This window comes from Cetorhinus maximus, chromosome 3, assembly GCF_964194155.1.
Source record: "Cetorhinus maximus chromosome 3, sCetMax3.hap1.1, whole genome shotgun sequence".
In the NCBI taxonomy this organism is placed as follows: domain Eukaryota; kingdom Metazoa; phylum Chordata; class Chondrichthyes; order Lamniformes; family Cetorhinidae; genus Cetorhinus; species Cetorhinus maximus.
Genome location: NC_135881.1, coordinates 14,556,627 through 14,581,757, shown reverse-complemented (window position 1 = coordinate 14,581,757; position 25,131 = coordinate 14,556,627). Strand labels below are relative to the sequence as shown.

The 25,131-nt window shown below is 47.6% G+C and overlaps 1 protein-coding gene across 3 annotated transcripts in view; it reads left to right on the top strand.

Moving 5' to 3' along the window:
- Positions 1–25,131, top strand: part of higd1a (HIG1 hypoxia inducible domain family, member 1A) — a 121,143-nt gene that overhangs the window by 7,059 nt on the left and 88,953 nt on the right. The gene's annotated exons all lie outside the window — the stretch shown is intronic.

Below are 25,131 nucleotides of genomic sequence, written 5' to 3'. Positions count from 1 at the left end.
AATAGAAAAACAGTTGGTAGGAGTTTCTGCAAGTATTTAAAAAAGGAAATGAGTAATTAAAGTGAGCATTGGTCTTTTAGAGTGAGGCTGTGGAATAAATAATGGGCAATAAGAAAATGAAGGAAGCATTAAACAGATATTTGGTGCCTGTCTTCTCTGTAGAAGAAACAAATTACATCCCAGCAATACTTGTAAATCAAGAGGTGAAAGGGAGGAAGGAACTTAAAACCACTGACAGAAACTGCCAAAGAAAGGGCTCAGCATAAATTATCAGTAGTCAATGAGCCAAGGACCTGCCTTCATGCAGAGAGCTCATGAATGAATATATTGATAGGGTTAGAAGGAAAGAGTGGGAGAATACTCTTATGGAGCATAAAATTGGACCAAATGGCCTCTTGTTGTGCTGTAATTATTTTGTAATTCTTTAGACAATAGGGTGTTTAAGATTAATGTTTAGTCAATGATAAATGAAGTGAACTATCAAACATATTGTTTCTACCTTCATGAATCTGTTTAAAGGGTTAAGTCAAGAACTTAGCCAATGTAAAGTCAAGCTAAAACTTTGGAATATAATAGGTTTAAGACGTTAGTTAAGTTGTTTGCTTGGAATGTTTTTCATGTTGGACTGCAGCGGTTCAAGGAGGCAGCTCACCACCACCTTCTCAAGGGCAATTAGGGATGGGCAATAAATGTTGGTCTGGCCAGCGATGCCCACATCCCATGAATGAATAAAAAGAATGTTGCATTGTGTAATTTCAATCCTAAAGGTGTCTTTACTAAGACTGATGAGAGAGTTAGTTTTGACATTGCTGTTGTTCCTACCCATCCAGTGTGAATAAAATCAGAAAATTGGGTTAGTAATGCTGCAAAAACAAATGAGGAAAATACACCTGAAGGTTTTTATCCCCAAAACATTTCTTCAGTAATATCTATGAGTTGGGTCCAAAACACTGTCTCTCTGAATTTCCTGAATAGACTCAAAGGATCACAGAATGCTTACAGCACAGGCATGGTCGATAGTTAACTGAAGAGAAAGGATTTGCAGGGTCACAGTGAAAAAGAGGGGAGTGGGACTAGCTGAGTTGCTCTGTCATGCCTGCTCGTGCTCTGCAAGAGCAACGCTTCTAGTTCCACTTCGCCACATTTGCCATAGCTGTAACCCTGCAAATGTTTTCCATTCAGATCATTTCAGTCAACTCCCATCATTTGCAGCCCCCTCTACTGCGAATTCCTTGACCCGCACGAACGCGTATGTACATCAAATCGCAGTTCACGGCCCCAAAACTTCACTCATCCGTGATTTAGAATGTTAAACTCACACCTTTCCCACTTGGAAAGTGTGCATTGCACATGTGCTGTCTCTGCACATGCGCAAGTTCACCGCTCGTGATTTCACCCTCCATGAGATTTTGCAACCCGCGAACGACGGGAGTTGACTGTATGTAATTTCCTTTTGAAAACCAGGATTGAATCTGCCTCCACCACCTCTGAAACAGTGCGTTCGAGATCCTAAAAACTCACTGAGAAAACAATTTTTCTTCATCTCGTCTTTAGTTCCTTTGTCATCCAACTTATATCGGTGTCCGCTGGATCTTTCATACTTTTGTCAATGGGAACAGTTTGTTGCTATCTCTTCTGTCTAGATCCCTCATGATTTTGAAGGCCTCTATCAGATGATCTCTCAACCTCTTCTAAGGGGAACAACCCCAGCTTATCTACCTACCTAACTAAAATCCCTTATCCCTGGAACAATTCTCGTGAATCTGCTTTCCCTCCAAAGCCTTCATGCCCTTCCTAAGGTGCAGTGCCCAGGACTGGACACAGTACTCCAGCTGAAGATGATGCTTTTTAAAGGCTCATCATAATTTCCTTACTTCTGCACCCTATGCCTCTAATTATAAAGCCTAGGATCCTGTATGTCTGTATGCCTTTTTAACCACTTGTTTAACCTGTCCTGCCACATTCAACAATTTGTGCGCTTATACCCCTTGGTCCCTCAATTCCTGCACCCCCTTTCGAATGGCACCCTTTATTTTATATTGCCTGTCCTCTTTGTTCCCCCCAAAATGGATCATTTCACACTTCTCTGTGTTAAACCACATCTGTCCTGTGCTAGCCTATTGCACCAGCCTGTCTCTGCCATCTTTAAATTTATCATCATCCTCCTTTACAATTCACAATAATTCCAAGTTCTGGGCCATCTGCAAATTTAGACATTGTGCCCTGTGCACCCAAGTCTAGTCAATATATATCAAGAAAGGCAGTGGTCCTAGTACTGACCCCTGAAAACCTCACTACTCACCGATATTCTCTGGTTTCCTGTCAGCCAAATTCAAATCCACATTGCCACTGTCCATTTATTCCAAGGGCTTCAACTTTGCTGGCATACCTATTATATGGAACTTTGTCAAATGCCTTTTGGATGTTCTTTTACACCTCATCAGCCTCATCAATCTAATGCTTATCAAAAAACTCAAATCAAGTTAGATACACAATTTGCCTCAACGAACCGTGCTGGCTTTCCTAAACTAATCCACAAGTTTTCCAAGTGGCTGTCAATCTAGGTTGAACTGACTGGCCTGTAGTTTTTGGGTTTATCCTTCAATTTCTGTTGTAATTTTTTTTTGTCATACTTTTGTGTCAACCTTTTGTTATTAATTTCTTTGCTCACAGTTGTATGGGAACCTACCTGCCTGATAAGGTCACACTGTGATTTAATTGGCCACTGGTCAGTTCAGAGACAGTGGGGGGTGTAATTGGGCTCAGCAGCCCCTTTAAGGTTCCAAATTGGTGACTGTGACTTCTGATTCAAAGTGCACCACATGCCATACTAGTAAATGGTTTAACACACCTACATCAAACATCCATCATAACTCTTTTGAGTACATTCACAGTTCTTGACTTTTTTTTTGTTCAAGTCCTGGAGTGGGACATGAACCCACAACCTTCTGACTCAAAGGTGAGGGTGCTATGAACTGAGCCACAGCTGACACCTCAAACATCCATCATATCCATGCAGGCAGATCATGAAGTCAATCAACGTTCAACGATGATTTGCTGCCAGCAGTGCCCCTTTAGAGCTGAACACTCCAATTAATGTCCTCTCCTAACCTCCCACACCCGAACACACATTCAGCAGGGGAATTATCGCCCCTCCCCCTGCCAGTGCTATTTAAAGGGATCATCAACTTTTAAAATTTATTCTTTCATGGGATGTGGGTGCCACTGGCAAGGCCAGCATTTGTTTCACATCCCGAATTGCCCTTGAACTGAGTGGCTTGCTAGACCATTTCAGGGGGCAGTTAAGAGTCTGGAGTCACATTTAGGATGGCCGATTTCCTTCCTTAAAGGGGCATTAGTGAACCAGATGGGTTTTTACAACAATCTAAGATAGTTGTCATGGTCACCATTACTGAGAGTAGCTTTCAATTCCAAGTTCATTAATTGAATTTAAATTCCACCATGGTAGATTTGAACTCATCTCCCCAGAGCAATAGTCTGGGTCTTTGGATTACTAGTCTAGTGACATTGCCACTCCACTACCACCTCCCCCAAGTTACCTACCTGATTCTTAGAACTGTCACCAGCCAAGAACACGTGCAAAGGCCCCAGACCTCTGCAAGCAAAGATCATCAACCCAAAGGGGAGCATCAAGAAAGCAATGAGATGCCATGCTTACCTTAATCTGGTATTCATTAATGATCCAGAAAATGTTCACAAGCTGGAAGTTATTAAACTCCCGCAGAACAATAAAATATAATATGATATAATATAATATATATAATATAAGAAGTGTCTAGGACAAGCAGCCAAGTGCCTGATGTTGATTGATTTGCCTTCTGGCTGTTGCTGCAATTTTACATGGTTTGAGTGCTTTTCTATATTGCTAAAAGTTTCAATAGTCGCTTCTGGATGCAGATGGCACAATAAGCCTCCCTCTTAGGATTAATGTGACTGGGAGAATGAGCAGAGATGACTCAGAGCAGGACAAGCTGCTGGAAGACAGAGGAGGAGAAGGACTCTCAGCATGGTGTCATGCATGCTGCATAGCCTTACCAACAGGAGGGCACAGCCTTTTCTCACCACCCATCAGGCAAGAAAATGAGAATCAGAAAGCATGAGGAGGAGGAGGAAGTGGAAGGGAGGCGACAACTGAGACATCCCTTTCTGCCTGAGCTAGCCATGAAGAACTCAGCTGAGTGCAATACCAGTAAGCTCAACTCCAATTCCCCATTTCACCAACAGTCTCAGACTTCTTACCTTCCCCCCATCACTAACCTCTTTTTCACAGTATAAACAAAGACAAAATACACATTCCAAAGCTAATTTATAAACTAAATCTTGCCACAATGCATAGAAAAATAAATTAATCACCTTGTGCATTCCCTTAGTGCCTGTTTTCCAGGTGCCTTTGCCTTTCCTATTGAAGGATCATGAGACTCAACACAATCTCCCAGCCCCTATTAAATAGATCAAAATATTATCTTAAGCTTTGTATCAAAACGTTAAGTAACAAAAATGTTACCCTTTATTAATATGGCAGGTATAATTTATACGTTTTTAATTCCAGCCATGATCCACACCCTTCCCAGTAATAACCTCTTGCATTTGTATAGCACCTTTGGCGTAGTAAAATGACCCAAGGCGCTTTACAGAAACGTAATCAAACAAAATTTGACACTGAGCCTAAGAAGGAGGCACTTTAAGGCAGGTGATCAAAGCTTAGTCAAAGAGGTAGCTTTCAAGCAGTGGCCTAAAGAAGGAGGCGGAGAGGTGAAGAGATTGGAACGGGAGTTCCAGAACTGAGGATGTAGGTGACTGAAGGCACAGCCATCAATGATGGGGGCAAAAGAAGTGGGGAAATGCACAAAAGGCCAGAATTGGAGGAATGCAGAGCTCTCAAAGGGTTGTAGATCTCCAGAAGGTTACAGAGATAAGAGAGGGGCAAGGCCATAGAGAGATTGGAACATGATGATAAGAATTTTAAAAGCAAGTCATTGCAGGACATGGAGTTTGTACATTAGTGAGCTGAGCGATGATGGGCGAATGAGATTTGGTGCGAGTTAGGACGCCATTCTGCCACTTTTATATTTTCAGATCATCCGGGGAACAATTCATGAACAAAAAGGTCTTTAATATTTTTAACGTCCCCAACCCTACAAATTAATTGGCACAACTTTCGAGGCAACTCAAATGGATATATTCAGTGATATGGTAATGAAGCGTCTGGTTTAACACTGAGCTCCATGTTATTGATTAATATGTTGACCATATATTTGGGGGGCGTTGCGCGGCCTTCAGTGCCTATCTCAAGGTTTTAACCTTGAAATAGCAAACAGGAGCTGTGGTATGCTGGCCCCAGTCAGACACGGTTTCAATAGATTCACATGTCATTGGGGGTCACAGAGTTTATTGGACTAAAGCAGACCTTCACCTTGGTGGGAGGCAGCTTGCATGAAACACAAAACTTTCGACAGAATTGTTCGACAAACATTAATATTTTAGTCATGAAAGGTTAATATGTGCTGAATATTTTAACTGATTTGTGTAGAAAAGTGCACTCTTGCGGGAGTGTTTACCAAAGGCTGTAAACTCCAGCCTGGTTTGGTACAGATGTTTGTTCTTAATTAGTTCCCCTGCCTCTTTTTTAAAGATAAACTCCCACCTTGCATTTGTGCCATGCATTATTTCACGAACAATTAGGGGACGTCCACCAAGGTCATTGCAGACATCAGGATGTAGCAGTCAGCAAGCGGCCTTCACCTCTGCTGCCGATGTCGGGACTGCATCCAGGCACAGCGGTAGTGGTTAGGAAAGTTAAGAAATTTTGATGTCACTTTTGTGTGCTACCACTGTAAAGAAATTGTACTTCCGGAAGTGCATTTGGTGGTTATGTGAATGTTCCTATCAACTGAAGGCATTGTGATTTTGTGCTTTGGAGTCCTCTTATTTCAAGGTTTAGCCTTCCACTAAGTGACAGTGTCCCACTGTGAGATTCACATTCCTGTGATGTCAACCTCAGTTGAACTAGTATCCGCACCCTTGTGTGATGTCAGGGAGATGTGTTTAAATCTTTATTGGAAGTGTGTGATATAAGCGTTTCCAACCCTTCTTCCTCAGGGAACACCATTGAGTGAGGGCAGCTCATCAGCATTGATATTCTAGCAGCATTTGTGTCTCCTCAGTGGTAGAAGACAAGACATGCACAGGAGGAGGAGATCCCTAGGCATGTCCGCATCTCATGGTGGCAAAGGCTTCAAGTCTTCTCTCCCATCGCTCTTGTTCCTCAGTGAACTGTCAGTTCCCAGAGTGAGCTCACTCATAGGGCCCCACAGACCTAAGCAAAGATCGTGGCCTGGTGATTAACGAGCCAGGATGTGCAAGTGTGAATGCAGGATCCATTCTCATTGTGAGTGGTTGGACATCCCCTGAGGTGAAGGGGAATGGCATTGAGGGCCGGAGATGTGGCCATTGGCCCTTCCTTAACTTTATTCTTCCTGGAACCTGTCAACAGTTAAAGTATCACTGGCACGTCTCCCACGCCTTCCTTCCTCCGTGGCGTCATTCTGTTCATACTGACCCTCAGCAGCCCCCTGAGGTTCCTGGGCCTCTGGATCTTCATCCTCTGGTGAGCTCTCATCCTCCCCCAGTTCATCCCCTGGCAGAGGTTCACCTCTTTGTATTGCCAGATTGTGAAGGGCGTAACACACTGGGATGATGTGAAAATCCCATTGGGAGTGTATTGCAGTGAGCCACCTGAGCATTCCAAGCATCTGAAGCACATCTTCAGAAGCCCTGTGGTCTGCACCATAGGGAGCATGTGGAGCTGTGAGCAGCGTTGTACCTCTCCTCGGAACAACTCTGATGGCGACGCACTGGCGTCATCAGCCAGCATTCCAGTGGGTACCCCTTATCCCCAAGCAACCACCCCTGCAGACGTAATCGCCCCTCAAAGATCTCAGGCACCTAGGAGTGACTCAGGATGTGAGGGTCAAGGCAACTCCCAAGGAACCTTGCACAAACGTGCAGTTTGTGCTTCCGGTGATCACACACCAGTTGTACATTGATGGAATGATAGCTCTTGTGGTTTACAAACATTAGGGGCTGCTGCCATGGAGCCCGTGGGTGCAGTCTATTGCACCCTGCACTCTTAGGAAGCCTGAGACGGCGGTGAAGCTGGTGAATCTCGCAGCCTAGCTGTCTTCATCCAGAGCAAACCTGACATAATGATGGAAATAAAAGCAAAATACTGCGGATGCTGGAAATCTGAAATAAAAAAAAGAAAATGCTGGAAAAACTCAGCAGGTCTGGCAGCATCTGTGGGGAGAGAAGCAGAGTTAATGTTTCAAATCCGTATGACTCTTCTTCAGAGCTAAAGAAATGCAATGGATTTTACATATCCTATATATCCTACTTGAGTGGTGGCTGATGCAGCCTTGTCCCTCAGACACTAGCACACACACCGAGGTGAACAAGATGGCATCCCAGATATGTGACATCTGGAGCCTTGCGTGGAACGATAAGGTGTAAATGAGATGAGTGACCCAACCTAGCTCCCTGCACCAATTTCTGATGTGGCATAGTAATGACCAAATCCGTTACTCATGGTCAATGAGTGGATGCCTTTTGGCCTGTTATGAATGCCAATTTTGGTGAACATGTGATGGAATGCCATATATGATGCAGCCGTGCCTATTGCCTGCATTCACAAATTCCAAATTCCTGCATGTTAATCCTGAGATGCAGCAACTGTGATGTGGAACCACTGAGTTCTGAGTAGCCCTTTAACAGTGCAAATGAAGCCATTGGCTTTCAGTGGCTTTCTTCCCAAGGAGGCCTTCCTTCTTTCCCACTAAGCAGACTCATGATCACTTTTGCGGCACAAACAAGTTAGAGTGCGCACCCAGAAAGGGCCTCTTAACCCAGCAGTGCGCTCCTCCCACACTGCCTCAGAGCCCTCTCGACCAGATTTGCTGGTACTTCCGATTTGAGGCAGCGCCATGACTGTGGTACAGCAAGATGGTGGCTCCTCACTATTACTTCAAAACGCAATTCGATGCTCCCTCTCACTCTCCGTCTGCCAGATATATATACCTGGAACCTCACGATATGAAGATAGAACTCCCAGCTGTTGTTCTTCTGTTGTTTTCCAGCCTCCCCCGATAATACTGAATCCCATAGTTGTTGTGATGGACATTCCTACACCACTCCCCGCAAACCCCAGGCCCATCACTTGTGATGTGCCCATGACCCATGTGGCCTCTGCCCACCCCATCTAGAAGTTCTGTGCATGGTCGCCTACTAAGGTGAACACCGCCCCACCCCCAACGAGAGAGCTTCACGTACCTCCCTCGCCCCACTCCCTACCTTTATAACATGTTTCCAATCTACAGGCTTCAGATGCCTCCATTTACTATCACCATTCCAAATGCAGCCCCGTAGAGAGACAGCCAAGCCCAAGGACAGTGACTGTGAGACAGCCCCGCATACCAAGCTGTGCTTTAATCCCCTGGAGAACACACCCCTTGTCCCTCCCGGCAACTGGAGTATACCTTGCTCCCAATGATTCCTCCTGCTGCATGACTGGTGCACCCCTGGGCTGTCTCCTATCCCTGATGTCTGATTATGAGGTCCACATAACCCCTGGACTGCCTGTACTCTCTGACTCCATATCAGGTAGCTCTTGGACTGCCTGTACTCTCTGACTCATGTCCACATAGCCCCTGGACTGCCTGTACTCTCTGACTCCTCTCCATTTAGCCCCTGGACTGCCTGTACTCTCTGACTCCTTTCCACATAGCCCCTGGACTGCCTGTACTTTCTGGCTCATTTTTACATAGCCCATGGACTACATGTGCTCTCTGACTCCTTTCCTGATAGCCCCTGAACTGCATGTATTATCTGTCTCGTTTTCACATAGCTCCTGTTCTGCCTGTACTCTCTGACTCCTTTCCATATACCACTGGACTGCCTGTACTTGCTGACTTGTTTTCACATAGCCCCTGGACTGTCTTTACACTCTGACTCCTTTCCACATTGCTCCAGGATTGCCTGTACTCTCTGAATTGCTTTCACATAGCCCCTGGACTGCCTGTACTCTCACACTCGTTTGCACATAGGCCCTGGAAGACCTGTACTCTCTGACTCGTTTTCACATAGCCCCTGGACTGCCTGTACTCTCTCACTCGTTTTCACATAGTTCCTGGGCGACCTGTACTCTCTGACTCGTTTTCACATAGCCCGTGGATTACCTGTACTCTTTTACTCGTTTTCACAAAGCCCCTGGACTGCTTGTACTGTCTGACCCATATTGGTATAGTCAATGGACTGCCTGTAATCTCTGACTTGTTTTCACATAGCTCTTGGACAGACTCGTTTTCACGTAACCCCTGGACTGCCTGTACTCTCTGACTCCTTTCAAAACAGCCCCTGGGCTGCCTGTACTCTCCGACTCTTTTCCAGATACCCCTGGACTGCCTGTATTATCTGTGTCATTTTCACATAACCCCTGGACTGCCTGTACTCTTTGACTAGCTTTCATATAGGCCCTGGTTTGCCTGTACTCTCTCACTCATTTGCACATAGGCCTTCAATGACCTGTACTCTCTGAGTCGTTTTCACGTAGCCCCTGAATTGCCTGTACTCTCTGACTCATTTTTATATAGTCCCTGGACTGTCTGTATTCTCTAACTTGTGCTCACATAACCCCAGGACTCCCTGTGCCCTCTGACCCCTTTCCACATAACCCCAGGACTGCCTGTACTCTTTGACTCGTTTTCACAAAGTCCCTGGACTGCTTGTACTGTCTGACGCATATTTGTATAGCCAATGGACTGCCTGTAATCTCTGACTTGTTTTCACATACCTCCTGGACTGACTTGTTTTCACATAACCCCTGGATTGCCTGTACTCTCTGACTGCTTTCCACATAGCTGCAGGAATACCTTTTCTCTCTTACTCCTTTCCACATAGTTCCAGGACTGCCTATACTCCCTGACTTGTTTTCACATAGCCCCTGGACTGCCTGTACTCTCTGACACCATTCCACATTAGCGCTGGACTGCCTGTACTCTCTCACTCATTTCCACATAGCCCCAGGACTGTGTGTACTCTCTGACTTGCTTTCACATAGCCCCTGGACTGCGCGTACTCTTTGACTCGTTTTCACATAGCCCCTTGACAGCCTGAACTCTGTAGCCTGTTTTCACATAGCTCCTGGACTGCCTGTACTCTGACTCATTTTCACATAGCCCCTGGACAGCCTGTACTCTCTAACTTGTTTTCACATGGCTCCTGGACTGTCTGTACTCTCTGACCCATTTTCACATAGCCCATGGACTGCCTGTATTCTCTGACTTGTGCTCACATAACCCCAGGACTGCCTGAAATTCTTTGACTCGTTTTCACAAAGTCCCTGGACTGCTTGTACTGTCTGACCCATATTTGTATAGCCAATGGACTGCCTGTAATCTCTGACTTGTTCTCACATACCTCCTGGACTGACTCGTTTTCACATAACCCCTGGGCTGCCTGTACTCTCTGACTCCTTTCCAAATATCCAATAGGTTGAATTGCCTGTACACTCTGACTCATTTTCACATAGCCCCTGGACTGGCTGCACTCTCTGGCTCATTTTCACATCGCCCCCCCCCCGGACTGCCTGTACTCTCTGCCCTGCCTTGACATGGCCCCTGGACTGTTTGTACTCTCTGGCATGTTTTCACAAAGCTCCTGGACTGCCTCTACTCTCTGACCTGTTTCCACATAGCCACTGGACTGCCTGTATGTTCTAACTCATTTTCACATAACCCCTGGGCTGCCTATACTCTCTGCCTCATTTTCGCATACCCATTGGAGTGCCTGTACAGTGTGACTTGTATTCATATAGCCAAAGGACTGCCTGTTATCTCTGATGCATTCTCACATAGCTCCTGGACTACCTGGACTCTCTGCATTGTTGTCACATGGCCTCTGGACTGCCTGTACTCTCTGACTCCTTTTCATATAACCTCTGGATTGCTTGTACTCTCTGAGTTGTTTTCACGTAGGCCCTGGACTGCCTGTACTCTCTGACACCTTTCCAAATATCCCATAGGTTGGATTGCCTGTACACTCTGACTTATTTTCACATAGCCCCTGGTCTGGCTGTAGTCTCTGTCTTGTTTTCACATAACCCCTGGACTGCCTGTACTCTATGACCCGTGTTCACATGACCCCTGGACTGCCTGTGCTCTCTGACTCATGTTCACATAGCCCCTGGACTGCATGTACAGTGTGACTTGTATTCATATAGTCAAAGGACCGCCTGTAATCTCTAATGCATTCTCACATAGCTCCTGGACTACATGGACTCTCTGCATTGTCGTCACATGGCCTCTGGACTGCCTGTAATCTCTGACTCATTTTCACAGAGCCCCTGGACTGCCTGTACTCTCTGACTCCTTTCCACATAGCCCCTGGATTGCTTGCACTCTCTGAGTTGTTTTCACGTAGGCCCTGGACTGCCTGTACTCTCTGACTCCTTTCGAAATATCCCATAGGTTGGATTGCCTGTACTCTCTGACTCTGATTCGTTTTTACATAGCCCCTGGACTGGCTGTGTTCTCTGACTCATTTTCACATCGTCCCCCCGGACTGACTGTACTCTCTGCCTTGCCTTGACATGGCCCCTGGACTGTTTGTACTCTCTGGCATGTTTTCACAAAGCCCCTGGACTGCCTGTACTCTCTGACTCGTTTTCCCATAGACCCTGGTTTGCTTGCACTCTCTGACATGTTTTCACATAGCTCATGGACTGCCTGTAGGCTCTGACTTGTTTCAACATAGCCACTGGACCGCCTGTATGCTCTGACTCATTTTCGCAGAGCTCCTGGGCTGCCTATACCCTCTGATTCGTTTTCACATACCCCGTGGAGGGCCAGTAATCTATGACCCCTTTCCATAGATCCCCTGGACGGCCTGTGCTCTCTGACTCATTTTAACATAGCTCCTGGAATGCCTGTATTCTCTAAATTGTTTTCACATAGCCCCTCGACAGCCTGTACTCTCTTACTCCATTCCACCTAACCCCTGAACTGCCTGTACTCTCTTACCATTTTCACATCACCACTGAATTGCCTGTACTCTCTGACAAATTTAAACATAGCCCCTGTACTGCCTGTACTCTCTGAGTCCTTTCCACATAGCCCCTGAACTGCCTGTGCTCTCTGACATGTTTTCACAAACCCCTGGATGACCGGTACTCTCTGACTCATTTGCACCTAGCCCCTGGGCTGCCTGTAGACTCTGACTTGTTTTCACAAAGCCCCTGGACTGCTTGTACTGTCTGACTCGTATCCGTGTAGCCAATGCACTGCCTGTTATCTCTGACTTATTCTCACATAGCTCTTGGACTGCCTGCACTCTCTGACTCGTTTTCACATAGCCCATAGGCTGCCTGTTCTCCCTGACCCCTTTACGCCCACCCCCCTGGACAGCTTGCACCCACTGACTCATTGTCGCATAGCTCCTGGACTGCCTGTATTCTTTGACTGCTTTCCACTTTGCCCCTAGACTGCCTGTACTCTCTGACTGCTTTCCACATGGACCCTGAACTGCCTGTACTCCCTGACTTGTTTCCACAGAGCCCCTGAACTGCCTTTACTCTCTGACTCGTTTTAACATAGCTCCTGGAATGCCTGTAATCTCTGACTTGTTTTCACATAGCCCCTCAACAGCCTGAACTCTCTTACTCCATTCCACCTAACCCCTGAACTGCCTGTACTCTCTGAGTTCTTTCCACGTAGCCCCTGAACTGCCTGTGCTCTCTGACATGTTTTCACATAGCCCTGGATGACTTGTACTCTCTGACTCCTTTCCACATAGCCCCTTGATTGCCTGTACTCTCTGAGCTGTTTTAACGTACGCCTTGGACTGCCTGTACTCTCTCACTCCTTCCAATTATCCCTTGGATTGCCTGCACACTCTGACTCATTTTCACATAGCCCCTGGTCTGCCTGTAGTCTCTGTCTTGTTTTCACATAGCCCCTGGACTGCCTGTACAGTGTGACTTGTATTCATATAGCCAAAGGACTGCCTGTAATCTCTGATGCATTCTCACATAGCTCATGGACTATCTGGACTCTCTGCATTGTTGTCACATGGCCTCTGGACTGCCTGTACTCTCTGACTCATTTTCACCGAGCCCCTGGACTGCCCGTACTCTCTCACTTGTTTTCACATAGCCCCTGGATTGCTTGCACTCTCTGAGTTGTTTTCACGTAGGCCCTGGACTGCCTGTACTCTCTGACTCCTTTCCAAATATCCTATAGGATGCATTGCCTGCACACTCTGATTCGTTTTCACATAGCCCCTGGACTGGCTGTGTTCTCTGACTCATTTTCACATCGTTCCCCCCCCCAGACTGACTGTACTCTCTGCCTTGCCTTGACATGGCTGTTTGTACTCTCTGGCATGTTTTCACAAAGCCCCTAGACTGCCTGTACTCTCTGACTCGTTTTCCCATAGCCCCTGGTTTGCCTGCACTCTCTGACATGTTTTCAACATAGCCCATGGACTGCCTGTAGGCTCTGATTTGTTTCCACATAGCCACAGAACTGCCTGTATGCTCTGACTCGTTTTCACATAGCCACTGGGCTGCCTATACTCTCTGACTCTTTCTCGCATCCCCCTTGGAGTGCTAGTAATCTATGACACCTTTCCACAGAGCCCCTGAACTGCCTGTACTCTCTGACTCATTTTAACATAGCTCCTGGAATTTCTGTAATCTCTGTCTCGTTTTCACATAGCCCCTTGACAGCCTGAACTCTCTTACTCCAGTCCACCTAACCCCTGAACTGCCGGTACTCTCTAACCATTTTCATATAACCTCTGGATTGCCTGTACTCTCTGACAAATTTAAACATAGCCCCCGAACTGCCTGTGCTCTCTGACGTGTTTTCACATCGCCCTGGACGACTTGCACTCTCTGACTCATTTACACCTAGCCCCTGGGCTGCCTGTCGTCTCTGACTCATTTTCACAAAGCCCCTGTACTGTCTGACCCATATCCGTGTAGCCAATGCACAACCTGTAGTCACTGACTTGTTCTCACATAGCTCCTGGGCTGCCTGTTCTCTCTGACCCCTTTACGCCCACCCCCCTGGACAGCTTGTTCTCCCTGACTTGTTTCCACAGAGCCCCTGGACTGCTCGTACTCTCTGAGTCCTTTCCACATTGCCCCTGAACTGCCTGTGCTCTCTGACATGTTTTCACATAGCCCTGGATGATCTGTACTCTCTGACCCCTTTGCACCTAGCACCTGGGCTGCCTGTACTCTCTAACTCATTTTCTCAAAGCCCCTGGACTTCCTGTACTGTCTGACTCGTCCGTATAGCCAATGCACTGCCTGTAATCTCTGACTTGTTCTCGTATAGCTCCTGGACTGCCTGTACTCTCTGACTCATTTTCACATTGCCCCTGGACTTCCTGTACCCTCTGACTCCTTTACACCCACCCCCCTGGACAGCTTGCACCCACTGACTCATTTTCGCATAACTCCTGGATTGCCTTTTCTCTTTGATTGCTTTCAACATGGCCCCTGGACTGTCTGTAATCTCTGTCTGCTTTCCACATTGCCCCTGAACTGCCTGTACTCCCTGTCTTGTTTCCACATAGCCCCTGCACTACCTGTACTCCCTGATTCCTATCTGCATTACCCCTAGACTGCCTATACTCTCTGACTCGTTTTCAAATAGCCCCTGTTCTGCCTGTACTCACTGACTTGTTTCCACATGGCCCCTGGACTGCCTGTACCCTCTGATTCCTTTCTGCATAACACCTGAACTGCCTGTACTCTCTGACTAATTTTCACATTGCCCCTGTTCTGCCTGTACTCTCTGACTCGATTTCATATAGCCCCTGTACTGTCTGTACGCTCTGACCCATTTTCACGTAGTCCATGGGCTGCCTGTACTTTCTGACTTGTTTTCAGCCAGGTCCTGGACTGCCTGTACTCCCTGACTCATTTTCACATTGCCCCTGGACTTCCTGTACCCTCTGACTCCTTTCCACCAAGACCCTGGACTGCTTGTACTCTCTGACACCTTTCCACATAGCCCCTGGACTACCTGTACTCTCTGACTCGTTTTCACTTAGCCCATGAACTGCCTGTACTCTATGACTCCTTTCCACATAGCCCCTGGACTGGCTGTCCTCATTGACCTGTTTTCACATAGCCTCTGGACTGCCTGTATGCTCTGACTCGTTTTCACATAGCCCTTGGGCTGCCTATACTCTCTAACTTATTTTTGCATACCCCTTGGAGTGCCTGTAATCTATCACCGCTTTCCACAGAGCCCCTAGACTGCCTGTACTGTCTGACTCATTTTCACATAGCCCACATACTACCTGTTCTCTCTGACCCCTTTAAGCCCACCCCCCTGGACAGCTTGCACCCACTGACTCATTTTCGCATAGCTCCTGGACTGCCTGTACTCTCTGACAGCTTTCCACATGGCCCCCCCCTGGACAGCCTGAACTCTCTGACTGCTTTCCACATGGCCCCTGGACTACCTATACTCCCTGATTCCTATCTGCATAACCCCTAGACTGCCTATACTCTCTGACTCGTTTTCACATAGCCCCTGTTCTGCCTGTACTCCCTGACTGCTTTCCACATGGCCCCTAGACTGCCTGTACTCTCTGATTCCTTTCTGTATAACACCTGAACTGCCTGTACTCTCTGACTAATTTTCAAATTGCCCCTGTTCTGCCTGTACTCTCTGACTCATTTTCATATCGCCCCTGTACTGTCTATAATCTCTGACTCATTTTCACGTAGCCCCTGGGCTGCCTGTACTTTCTGACTTGTTTTCAGCTAGGTCCTGGACTGCCTGTGCTCTCTGGCTCCTTTCCACATAGCCCCTGGACTGCCTGTACTCTCTGACCAGTTTTCACATAACCCCTCTGCTACCTGTACTCTCGGATTTGTTTTTACCTAGCCGTTGGACTGCCTCTACTCTCTGACTCCTTTCCACATAGCCCCTGGCCTGCCTGTTCTCTTTGGCTCGTTTTCACATAGCCCCTGGACTATCTGTACTCTCTGACTTGTTTTCACTTAGCCCCTGAACTGCCTGTACTCTAGGACCCCTTTCAACATAGCCCCTGGACTGCCTGTCCTCATTGACCTGTTTTCACATAGCGCATGGACTGCCTGTACTCTCTGACATGCTTTCACATAGCCCCTGGACTGCCTGTATGCTCTGACTCGTTTTCACTTGGCTCCTCGACAGCCTGCACTCTCTTACTCTATACCACCTAACCCCTGAACTGCCTGTACTCTCTGACTATTTTCACATTGTCCCTGGACTGCCTGTGCTCTCTGACACGTTTAAACATAGCTCCTGGACTGCCTGTACTCTTTGAGTCATTTCCACATAGCCTCTCAACTGCCTGTGCTCTCTGACATGTTTTCACATCGGGCCTGGATGACTTGTACTCTCCGACTCATTTTCACAAAGCCCCTGGCTTGCCTGTACTATCTGACCCGTATTCGTATAGCCAATGCACTGCCTGTAATCTCTGACTTGTTCTCACATAGCTCCTTGACAGCCTGTACTCTCTGACTCCTTTCCACATTGCCCCTGGACTGCCTGTACCCTCTGACTCATTTTCACATCGCCACAGGAGTGTCTGCACTCTGTGACTCCTGTCTGCAAGCCCAAGACAAGGATTTGGACTTTCACAGAATTCCCCATTGCCATGAAGACTGAGGGCTACAGTGTCCCCTCCCAAACCATCCCCCAACCTTCTGAGTCTCTGTGTGACCTATTCCTCTTGTGCCACGCTAACAGCCGCCCCCACCCTTCCTATTCCAGAGTTTGTGTGCATCCCCTTCCAGTGAAACAGGTGTAATCCCTTTGACCCCTTGAATGCCAGTGTTTCATGTACCCTTGTCGGGCTCCAGCTTCCCACTCCTCGACCTACTTCTGCCTTCCGTTATTCCCTACCCACCCCCCCACCCCACCCCCCGTGCCCTCCTTGACCCCCTGCCTTCCATCTTGCCCCCTTTCCGCCCTCACAGAGCTTGCACAGCCTTGCTTACCCATTGCCCCCCCCCTTGCCTTCGTCATCCCCATCCTCACCTCACACCCCACCCCCTGGTCCAAATGCTTATTTCTCAAAGTGGAGTTCTGCCTGGCTACCACTGCACCGTGGTGTCCTGGTGGACAACAGTCTCAGCCACCATGAGAAGATGCCCCCTGCATTCCCCAACCCCGGCCGCAGTGCTGACCAATGTCTGAAAGTGGAGGCCTGCATGAGTACCGCAGCACAGTGGTGTCCTTCCAGACAATGCAGGCAAAGAGCGGGAGCAGACCAATCGTACAACCCCAGCCGTGTGGTGTTCATTGCTACAAGACCAGCACAGCGCTATGACAGGTGGCCTATACATGTTGCAATTGCCTCGAAGTCACGAGCGAACTGTGGGTCGCTGGGTGCACACCATTCCTTTTCCAACGTGTTTCAGGCCGACATAATTTCCCCGTTGGCGTGCGACGCAAGATTGGAAGGCATCATGAGATTCTGGCGAGCGGCTGTTTTAATGAGCATTCATAAGGTGGTAATGAACGCAAATGGAATTTACGCCGCGAGGCAATGGGGTAACCAACCCACCATTAACACCATTGGCAGGATCACAAACTACTTTTTTGCCAGCGGGTTGCCGCCTTTGTGCCTGCCACTGGGTTCTCCACTCCCACCCGCCACGAAACCCGCGGTGGGAAGGTTGGGAAAATTCCGCCATAGTCTTTAAATCATGCAGGTCTCTTAATAGTATGCGTGCACATTGACATTGAGGGTGGGAAAATGTTAGAGTCTATTATAAAGGATTTAATAGCGGAACATTTAGAAATACATAATCTAATCAAGCAGAGTCAGCATGGCTTCATGAAGGGGAAATCATGCCTGACAAACTTATTAGAATTCTTTGAGGAGGTAACAAGCAAGATAGATAAAAGGGAACCAGTAGATGTAATGGATAGAGGATTGGCTAATTAATAGAAGACAAAGAGTTGGGATAAGGGGGGCATTTTCAGGATGGCAACCTGTAACTAGTGGAGTGCCACAGGGATCAGTGCTGGGGCCTCAATTATTTACAATATATATTAATGACTTGAATGAGGGAAGTGAATGTACTATCGCCAAGTTTGCAGATGACACAAAAATAGGTGGAAAGGCAAGTGGTGAGGATGACACAAAAAGTCTACAGAGAGATATAGACAGGTTAAGTGAGTGGGCAAAAACTTGGCAGATGGAATATAATGTGGGAAAATGTGAAGTTGTGCACTTTGACAAGAAGAATAGAGGAGCTGAATATTATTTAAATGGAGAAAGATTGCAGAAAGCTGCAGCACAGAGGGATTTGGGGGTCCTCCTGCATGAATCACAAAAAGCTAACATACAAGTTTAACAAGTACTAGGGAAGGTAAATGGAATGTTGGCCTTTATTTCAAAGGGAATGGAGTATAAAAATAAGGAAGCCTTGCTAAAACTATACAAGGCACAAGTTAGACCAAACCTAGAATACTGTGAACAGTTTTGGTCCCCTTATCTAAGGAAAGATATACTGGCATTGGAGGCAGTCCACAGAAGGTTCACTAGGTTGATCCCGGGTATGGAGGGATTTTCTTATGAGGAGAGGTTGAGTACGTCAGGCCTGTATTCATTGGTGTTTAGAATGAGAGGTGACCTTATTGAAACATAGAAGATTCTTAGGGGGTTTGACAGGGTAGATGCTGTGAGGTTGTTTCCCCTTGTGGGAGAGTCGAGGACCAGAGGGCATAATCTCAGAGTAAGGGGGCGGCCATTTAAGACAGAGATGAGGAGGGATTTCTTCTCTCAGAGGGTAGTCAATCTGTGGAATTCTTTACTGCAGAGGGCTGTAGAGGCTGGGAATCAAGGGTTATGGGGAAGAGGCAGGAAAGTGGAATTGAGGATTATCAGATCAACCATGACCTCATTGAATGGCAGAGCAGACTTGATGGGCCAAATGGCCCACACCTGCTCCTACATCTTAATGTCTTATGGTCTTATGGTCATTGGCTGCTCGTTTGGGTGATATTCCTTGCCCGGAGGGTGCCGTTCCCACAGCCCTTGTTGGCTTGATGACTGTTGTTGTTCCATGGTGGCATTGGGGACACTTGGACCTCTGGGATTGATGGTAGTTCTGTACTCAGTACAGCTGGTGAGATCCCTTCCCCCTGACCATCCGATTGCAGTGAAGAAACAGCTTCGCTGGTTGACAGCTTTTGCCTGCGGTTGCACAGGTATACTTGGTCATTCACTTCCACCACCTATGATCGTGGTGACAATTTCTCTATATGTCCCAAGTTTACATGTGGGCTGTATCCTGTTGAGAGCGTTGAGGGTTTGTAACCTAACTGGCTCCTCATGTTTATCATGGCTACATATTGATTCTTCAAGGAGTCTTCCATGGTCACATCTTTGCGTGCTTTTCCTGCCTGCCGTTTTGCCTGGCTGTACATCTGGTTGAGTTTTTTTCAACTCCTGCTTAGAGTTGCCAACTGTGGAATTGTGGGCCATTCTTTCCTCCTGATACCTTAGTGTCGTTCTTTTTATTCACTCACGGGATGTGGGCTTTGCTGGCTGAGCCAGCATTTATTGCCCATCCCTAGTTGCCCTTGAGAAGGTGGTGCTGAGCTGCCTTCTTGAACCGCTGCAGTCCATGTGGTGTAGTTACACCCACAGTGCTGTTAGGGAGGGAGTTCCAGGATTTTGACCCAGTGACAGTGAAGGAACGGTGAAATATTTCCAAGTCAGGATGGTGAGTGGCTTGGAGGGGAACTTCCAGGTGGTGGTGTTCCCATCTATCTGCTGCCCTTGTCTTTCTAGATGGTAGTGGTTGTGGGTTTGGAAGGTGCTGCCTAAGGAGCCTTGGTGAATTTCTGCAGTGCATCTTGTAGATGGTACACACTGCTGCTACTGTGCGTCGGTGATGGAGTGAGTGAATGTTTGTGGATGTGATGCCAATCAAGTGGGCAATTTTGTCCTGGATGGTGTCAACCTTCTTGAGCTGTGGGAGTTGCACTCATCCAGGCAAGTGGAGAGTATTCCATCACACTCCTGACTTGTGAGGGGCATGGACAGGGTGGATAGGGATCAGCTGTTCCCCTTAGTTGAAGGGTCAGTCACGAGGGGACATAAGTTCAAGGTGAGGGGCAGGAGGTTTAGGGGAGACGTGAGGAAAAACTTTTTTACCCAGAGGGTGGTGACGGTCTGGAATGCGCTGCCTGGGAGGGTGGTGGAGGCGGGTTGCCTCACATCCTTTAAAAAGTACCTGGATGAGCACTTGGCACGTCATAACATTCAAGGCTATGGGCCAAGTGCTGATAAATGGGATTAGGTAGGTCAGGTGGTTTTTCATGTGTCGGTGCAGACTCGATGGGCCGAAGGGCCTCTTCTGCACTGTGTGATTCTGTGATTGTGTGATTCTGTGCCTTGTGGATGGTGCAACCAGGAAGGTCTAGATTTGGCAGTACCACTCTTATTTTTGTAGGGGACATGTCTACTTTGTACGATTAGGATCTCGCTTTTTAGTGCTTCCCACTGGTTTTCCACTGTTTTATCCTCCAGCAGTGCTGTCCAGTCCACTTCAGCCAAGTCCCTTCTCATTTCTGCAAAATTTGCCTTCCCCCAGTTCAAGACTTTTACTCCTGCCTTATCTCTATCCTTTTCCATGGTAATGCTAAATCTAACTGAATTGTGATCACTGTCCCCGATATGGTCGTCAACTGTCACTTCACCCACTTGCCCTTCTTCGTCCCCCAAGACTAGGTCTAGAATTGCATCTCCTCTCGTTGGGTTTGTCACTAATTGGTTGGAAAAATTTTCTTGGACAAACTGCATGAATTTTTCTCCCTCAGTGCCCCTTATATTGTTTGAATCCCAGTTGATATTAGGATAGTTGAAATCTCATACTATTATTTCCCTCTTGTTCTTACAAGCAGAAATTTGCCTACATATTTGTTCTTCTATCTCCCTTTCACTATTTGGGGGTCTGTAGTATACTCCCAGTAGTGTGACTGCCCTTTTTTTATTTCTAAGCTCAATCCATTAAGCCTCGTTTGTTGACCCATTTAGTATATCATCCCTTCTCACAACTGGAATTGATTCTTTAACCATTAGTGCTACCCGCCCCCCCCTCCTTTTTTATCTCCTACTCTATCGTGTCTGAAGACTCCATAACCAGGGATATTTAGCTGCCAGTTTTGTCCTTCCTTTAGCCAGGTCTCCGTTATAGCAATGACATCCTGCTGCCATGTGTCTACCTGTGCCCTTAACTCATCGACCTTGTATGTAATACTCCTTGCATTGAAGTATAAACAGTTTAACCCCGTCAATTTCCCTTGCTGGACACTTTTTAAACTTTGCTTCTCCTGTAACTCCATGTCTATCACAACGTCCCTGGCTAATGTTCTACCTCCATTTTTCTGATCTGAATCTGTATCTGATCCTACTCCTGGGATCCCATCCTCCTGCCACACTAGTTTAAATACTCCCCAACAGAACTAGCAAAAGCCCCCGCAAGGACACTGGTCCCAGCTCTGCCTGGGTGCAGCCCGTCCGGTTTGTACAGGTCCCACCTTCCCCAGAACTGGTCCCAGTGCCTCAAGAATCTGAATCCCTCCCGGCTACACCATCTCTCCAGCCACATGTTCATTTGGTCTATCCTCTTATTCCTGCTCTCGCTAGCACGTGGAACTGGGAGTAATCCTGAGATTACTACATTTGAGGTCCTGCATTTTAATTTATGTCCTAACGCCCTGTACTGATCTTGCAGGTCCTCATCCCTTAGTTTACTTATGTCGTTGGTGCCAATGTGTACCACGACCACTGGCTGCTTACCTTCCCTCCCCAGAATGTCCTGCAGCCGCTCCGTGACATCCCGGACCCTGGCACCAGGGAGGCAACATACCATCCTTGATTCACGTTTGCGGCCACAGAAGCATCTGTCTGTGCCCCTAACTATTGAATCCCCTATCATTATAGCCCTGCCACTTGTTTTCTTCTCGCCCTCTGAGCAGCAGAGCCATCCACAGTGCCATGAACTTGACTGTTGCTGCTTTCCCCCGAGACGCCATCCCCCCCACAACAGTATCCAAAGCGATATATCTGTTAGAGAGGCGGATGACCACAGGGGACTCCTGCACTACCTTCCTGAGTCTTTTACTGTTCCTGGTGCTCACCCATTCCCTTTCTGCCTGTGCAATCTTCACCTGCGGTGTGACCACCTCGCCTAATGTGATATCCACGACTTGCTCAGCATCAGGAATGCTCCACAATGAGTCCACCCGCAGCTCCAGCTCCGAAATCCGGTTAGCTAGAAGCTGCATTTGGACACACCTTCCACACACTTGGTCAAAAGGGAAGCTGGAAGCGTCCCTCATTTCCCACATCCTGCAGGAGGAGCATATCACGGGTCTGAAATCTCCTGCCATGACGCCCCTCTCGACTAAGCTAGTTACTCCCTTAAAAAATACGCTAGCCCGGGGCCTTATTCATGTGGTGCCTGGCATGGTGAAGCAGCGAGGTGACAGCATGGCAGGCGAATGAGAGCCTGCCCACCATGGAAATGGCGTGTTTCCCAGGAATGCATAAGTCATGGGGCGGATTTGGGATGATACGGCGTGAAAGCCCGCCATCGCGGCCGGCAGGTAAAATGTCGTTTTACCTGCCCGCTACCGCACTTAGTGCAAACCTGGGACAATTCCGCCCCACGTTTCAAATTTAAGGACAGCAGAGCTTCTCCGCTTCTGTCTCAGTGAAAGATCTTTATTGAGCTGCATGTTAAGACGTCTGCCTCCAGAGTGACAGCCTCCTGGCATAGTCACGTGACTACGGAAAGCCAGATGTGACACCTGACTGATTACATTTCAAAACCCAAAGCAACCTCAGTTGAGGGCAACCTCTGTGGAAGATGCACCATCACAGGATCTGTCCCCCAAGGCAGCATCTCAGATATTGGAGCTCCGCATTGGGTTAAATAGTGAGCCAGAATACTTCTATCAACTCCATGGGCTGGATTTTACAGGGGGCAGACTGCTAGCAACACCAATCCCCACCCCCTCACAAGAAGAAAAGTACCAAACCCCAAACTAATAATATACCTCGGGCGAACTTAACAAACAGAGACTGGGATTTCCGCCCCTCGGTCAACCAATCTGATTGTCTAGCAGGGTCTTGAAGTCCCAGCAGCGCCAGTACTCGTTAGTGGGCACTGCTGGCACTGCAAGGAGACCCACGGAGATCGAGGGTGGGAGACCAGACCCAGGTAATGCATGGGCTTTTAGGCTGGGCAAGGATTGAGCACCCTCGAAAGGTGGATGAGGGGTGAGGGAGCAGGAATTGGAGGCCAGGCAGAGAGGCACAATGAGGTGGGGGGGGGGTTACAATCTTAGCGGGGGGGGTGCTCCCGATGAGCACATGAAGGATGTGCTCCCCTTCCTTCCTGACTTTTCACCAACTTGGGTGAAAAAATGGCCTGTTCAGTCTCTCCCACCAGCTACTGTCCAGTGTATTATGGCTGTGGAGGCAGATTGGGGCCCTTAAGTGGGCAATAATAAGCTGAAGGCTGGACCTGGCCACCCCTCCCCCTCTACCCCGGCGATAACATACCTGGCGGGGTTGGTTGGGGGAGGGGGGTGGTGGTGGGGGCGGGTCGTCAAATCGAGCCCGATGAATGTCAGAAAGATGTGATTAAAACTAATTAGACAAAGTAGCAGTGACTGGGGAGGGCTGGAGGTCTCTGAGGATTTCCAGAATTGTGAGAATGACAGAAAAGAGAGAAACGTTCAAAAGGTTGCTAAATCTAAATAAACAACAAACGGTCATGAGGACTCGAAACGTCAACTTTGCTCTTCTCCGCCGATGCTGCCAGACCTGCTGAGTTTTTCCAGGTATTTCTGTTTTTGTTTTAAATAAACAACAGTTTGTGAAGGAGTGGAGATTGACATTGACCAGGAATATAATCTGAAGTTCTTTGTTGGTACAGCAACTGTTGAATCCAGGAGCCCAAAACCCATACCAGTTTTTCATGCAAACCCATAGCTCAGGCCCCATGATTATGGGTCTATACTTGCTTGCTCACAAACATTGACCTTTTCCCTGGAGACACAAAATAGAGCTGCTGGACGGCAGGGAAACAATAAGCAAATTTTGCTCCTTTAAAAAAAAGCAGCAAAGTTTAGTCAGAAGAAAAGCAAATATCCTGTTACCAGGTTACAGAGCTGGCAACAAGAGGACCACATGTTCACATTGCTTCACATGACAATGAATAATCGCTGACTCTACCCCCATCTCAGGCAGCACACAACAGGGAGCACGGATATCTTTTGTAAGAGGAAAAGAGAGAAGGAGAGTTTGGAGGTTAAAAGCCGGACTAAAATGTGCGATGTTAATCGGCTTACATTAAGAATGCTTTATTTCTGGTACGGACTCTGAACGTTAGAGAATTCCTCCCTCTGCTATATTAATTCAGCAGTTAATCTTTTTTGCTTTAAGTCCAGGCCAGAAACAAGCTTTCGGCCCTATGCTTATTTTTTATTCCTTTTACAGGATTGTGGGCTTTGACGGCTAGGCCAGCATTTATTGCCCATCCCTAATTGCCCTTGAGAAGGTGGTGGTGAGCTACCTTCTTGAACCGCTGCCCTTCATGCAGTGTAGGTACACACACAGTGCTGCTAGGGAGGGAGTTCCAGGATTTTGACCCAGCCACGGTGAAGGAAGGGTGATATGTTCCCAAGTCAGGATGGTGAGTGGCTTGGAGGGGAACTTCCATATGGTGGTGTTCCCATGTATCTGCTGCCCTTAGGCTTCTGGTGGTAGCAGTTGTGTGTTTGGGAGGTGCTGTGGAAGGAACCTTGGTGAGTTTCGTGTAGATGGTACACACTGCTGCCACTGTGGGTCAGTGGTGGAGGAGGTGAATGTTGAAGGTGGTGTATAGGGTGCCAATCAAGCAGGTTGCCTGTGAGGTTTCATGTGTGTTGTTGCCATCCCAAAATAGCTCCCTGGTTCCCATCCTCCCCCACCAACCGACCCCGGGGCAGATGGTGGTTGTGGGATGGTGCGGTTGGG